This window comes from Dermacentor andersoni, chromosome 3 (assembly GCF_023375885.2).
Source record: "Dermacentor andersoni chromosome 3, qqDerAnde1_hic_scaffold, whole genome shotgun sequence".
NCBI lineage: Eukaryota > Metazoa > Arthropoda > Arachnida > Ixodida > Ixodidae > Dermacentor > Dermacentor andersoni.
Genome location: NC_092816.1, coordinates 187,865,908 through 187,870,090, shown reverse-complemented (window position 1 = coordinate 187,870,090; position 4,183 = coordinate 187,865,908). Strand labels below are relative to the sequence as shown.

Here is a 4,183-nt window from a genome sequence, read left to right as displayed (position 1 = left end):
TTCTTATGGATTAGGATTATGTTTGCGTTCTTCCAAGATTCCGGTACGTTCGAGGTCATGAGGCATTGTGTATATAGGGCGGCCAACCTTTCTAGGACAGTGTTCCCACCATCCTTCAACAAATCTGCTGTTACCTGATCCTCCCCAGCTGCCTTCCCCCTTTGCATAGCTCCCAAGGCGTTCTTTACCTCTTCCGGTGTTACTTGTCGGATTTCAAGTTCCTCTAGACTATTCTCTCTCACCTTATCGTCGTGGGTGTTACTGGTACTGTATAAATCTCTATAAAACTCTTCAGCCACTTGAACTATCTCATCCATATTAGTAACGATATTGCCGGCTTTGTCTCTTAATGCACACATCTGATTCTTGCCTATTCCTAGTTTCTTCTTTACTGCTTTTAGGCTTCCTCCGTTCCTGAGAGCCTGTTCAATTCTATCCATATTATAGTTCCTTATGTCCGCTGTCTAACGCTTGTTGATTAACTTAGAAAGTTCTGCCAGTTCTATTCTAGCTGTAGGGTTAGAGGCTTTCATACATTGGCGTTTCTTGATCAGATCTTTCGTCTCCTGCGATAGCCTACTGGTTTCCTGTTTAACGGCGTTACCACCGACTTCTATTGCGCACTCCTTAATGATGCCCATAAGATTGTCGTTCATTGCTTCAACACTATGGTCTTCTTCCTGGGTTAAAGCCGAATACCTGTTCTGTAGCTTGATCCGGAATTCCTCTAGTTTCCCTCTTACCGCTAACTCATTGATTGGTTTCTTATGTACCAGTTTCTTCCGTTCCCTCCTCAAGTCAAGGCTAATTCGAGTTCTTACCATCCTATGGTCACTGCAGCGCACCTTCCCGAGCACGTCTACATCTTGTATGATGCCAGGGTTCACGCAGAGTATAAAGTCGATTTCATTTCTAGTCTCACCATTCGGGCTCCTCCATGTCCACTTTCGGCTAACCCGCTTGCGGAAAAAGGTATTCATTATCCGCATATTATTCTGTTCTGCAAACTCTACTAATAACTCTCCTCTGCTATTCCTAGAGCCTATGCCATATTCCCCCACTGACTTGTCTCCGGCCTGCTTCTTGCCTACCCTGGCATTGAAATCGCCCATCAGTATACTGTATTTTGTTTTGACTTTACCCATCGCCGATTCCACGTCTTCATAGAAGCTTTCGACTTCCTGGTCATCATGACTAGATGTAGGGGCGTAGACCTGTATGACCTTCATTTTGTACCTCTTATTAAGTTTCACAACAAGACATGCCACCCTCTCGTTAATGCTATAGAATTCCTGTATGTTACCAGCTATGTTCTTATTAATCAGGAATCTGACTCCTAGTTCTCGTCTCTCTGCTAAGCCCCGGTAGCACAAGACGTGCCCGCTTTTTAGCACTGTATATGCCTCTTTTGGCCTCCTAGCTTCACTGAGCCCTATTATATCCCATTTACTGCCCTCTAATTCCTCCAATAGCACTGCTAGACTCGCCTCACTAGATAACGTTCTAGCGTTAAACGTTGCCAGGTTCATATTCCAATGGCGCCAATTACGGGTACAACCGGTACCTCAAGACACTTAACATTCTACGCCCATACCAATACAATTGAGCACATGAAGCTTTCAAACCATCACGACAATGCCCAAAAGCCCGTTACCTATTACCTCCCCTTCACTCGTGCTCACCGACGATTACGTATGCAGATATCTACTTTACTAAAAATTAATTTTTTGTTACTTTTTACTTTGACCAATGCTCTGCTGGTATGTTAATCCCGCTTTGTTGCCCTCCCCCATTTCTCCCTGTTTTTATAAAGGTGCGCTTTATAAAGGTGTTTTATCTGTGCACGCACAATAAAGCAATCGTTGGCACTCAGTACTGGCCCTGTGTTCATCTTTCTGTTCGTGTTTTTAGCCCTGCTTCTCTACCATCGATAGACAAGAGCATGATGAACCTCGGGGGGGGGGGGGGGGGGGAGGAGCGGTGGGATATTCTCATCGAGTATACTTAGTGGACATGTCCATTTCGTCTGCTGGTGCATGGTGCAGGGCTGATTGGCTGGGTGCGCCTGGCTCCTCCTGGCGCATACGCCAACCGAGCCAATCAGAATGTCTATAGCAGACGAAATCGACATGTCTGCTAGTTGGGCACTAACAGAATATCACACCAAGGCATCTGCTTACTTCCTACGTGAGAATTTCTCTTTAAGAGAGGTGACATAACGCAAGCGTCAATTTCCGTAGCACTTTTAAAAGCTTCTTCAATACTCTTCAGCCATGCAAGCGTTAGTAAGTGTTCATGCTAAGCAACTCGTGCTGCTCAAGTAGTGTGGGCTATGCGTAACGCATGACCCGCAGGCCGCGTGCCCGGAGAGTTTCATTAGTGCGGCCTGCGAGGCACTGGCGGATGCAAGTGGAAGGGCGATCTGGCAGGCAGCATTCTAGCCAATGGCGGCTACGCTGCGTGCATAGCAAATAAGCAGTTGAAAGACTCGGTGCAACCGCTGTGAAAGCCTGTTGCTGCGGCAGTAAATATGTTCGGAAATGGAGAAATTGCTGGACTGTCTTCTTTCGTTTTTCGTTGATGAACAGCAGCACACGCTTTGCCACTACTCTATATTCTTCCCTGCGACCATGTCGATGGTTTTATAGGTATAGAAAAACAACTGCTTTAGTTTTGTTTTTCTAACGGCAACATGACATGAATTGTACGGTAAGAACTTGGTTGAACAAAAGCTAGGATGCTATTGGACATAACGGAGAAGCCACAGAGGCCAACCCTTGCGTTAGTGCAGCACTACGATCCAACACAATAAATACTTTGGCTTCACGCCTGTGAATTAGTCTTTTGAACAATAACGTTGTTGAGTCTTCTTTATCGAATCTGAGTGCTCATGCAGAAGTGTCTTTTCCATCAAACAGTCTCGTTGATCGCAACGGAAATAAGTAAGCACACGCCTGGCTTTTTTCTGCCTTTCTTTCTCGGTTACTAGCCTTTCCCTAAATAGAGCTTTTACGCGCATAGAATGCAGCATCATATTGCGCTATTGAATAGTGAGAACGCCTGCAGGCGCTCGGGATGAGCACCTGCAGCGTTCTCGCTGTCGCCTGCAGAAATAATTCAGCAGGCGCGTCGAGGTTTGTCGAATTATGCTTATTGAGCGCCTCTGCGCACTGTGTGGGCTTTTAAGAGTTGCGAGTCAGTAGCGCTGCCGATGATGTCTGTCCTCCTGTGTGCTTCGCTAATCCCGTGTTCCAGCTATCGTTACAGGAGCCTGTACAATGCCCTGCTGCCCATGTTCGCGGGTGTTCGAGATCGTTGGCGGCCGGTTGCTGCAGTTTTTATTAAAACAAGAAACGAATAAATCTCGTCGTTTGCAACTTTCATCAACGGGCACTGTGTATTTCCTCTTTCCGCTTTCGGCCTTTGCACTTCCTGCAGTTCAGAGCACGTTTCGTTTGTTCGGTTTTTCATTGTTTGAAATACCGTAGGCAAAACCAGCTGGACTCTTACAATAGCAGCGCTGGATGCGTTCTACAAAGGCAAAAATAATGTGAGTAGGACAAGTTCAGAACAAGACCATCGAAGGTTTTGTACGAAAGGGAAAAAAAGATGCCCACAGGATATCAAGAACGACTGTACGCTTCAGAAGCTCATTTGTTAACCTAATGTGCTTAAGAGGAAGCTTTAGCTGGGGCCAAACGCCGACGCGGCCTATTGAAATACATGTAAAACGCAGAAACGCTTTTTGGAGATAACGCCTGGACCGATTTTAATCAAATTTGTTGCATTTGAGAAAGGTAAATTATAGTGTCTGCTGGAAGCGCAATTTCGATCTTGGGCCTCACTTTTGTTGCAAAAGTTTTCCAAAATATGAAAGTTCGAAAAAAATAGAAGCACGAAGTTTACAAATGAATAGCTCTGCATCAAGAGCTGATCCCGCGGTTCTGTAAACGGCATCCATTAGATGATTAACAGCGCTCAAATTCATTATGTCAATTTATATCTTACGTCAATTCGTTGCGTTGTGCACAAAGGCTCTGCAAAAACTCTATTTCCATATTACTAATATTTTCGAGATTTATGTGTAACATATGAATTTGGTCTGCTTGAGATCTAGTATTAGATGCAATTCACATAATTGTGAAAATTTTCAATGCTGAGTTACGAAGTTGTGGGCGTGATA

General features: G+C 44.9%; 1 long non-coding RNA gene across 1 annotated transcript; it reads left to right on the top strand.

Annotated features, from left to right (window-relative positions):
* Positions 1-2,290: 2,290 nt before the first annotated feature.
* On the top strand, positions 2,291-3,383 carry LOC140216502 (uncharacterized). The gene is made up of 2 exons (XR_011893183.1): positions 2,291-2,942; positions 3,256-3,383. It is a non-coding gene; the product is annotated as an uncharacterized lncRNA (long non-coding RNA).
* Positions 3,384-4,183: the final 800 nt, after the last annotated feature.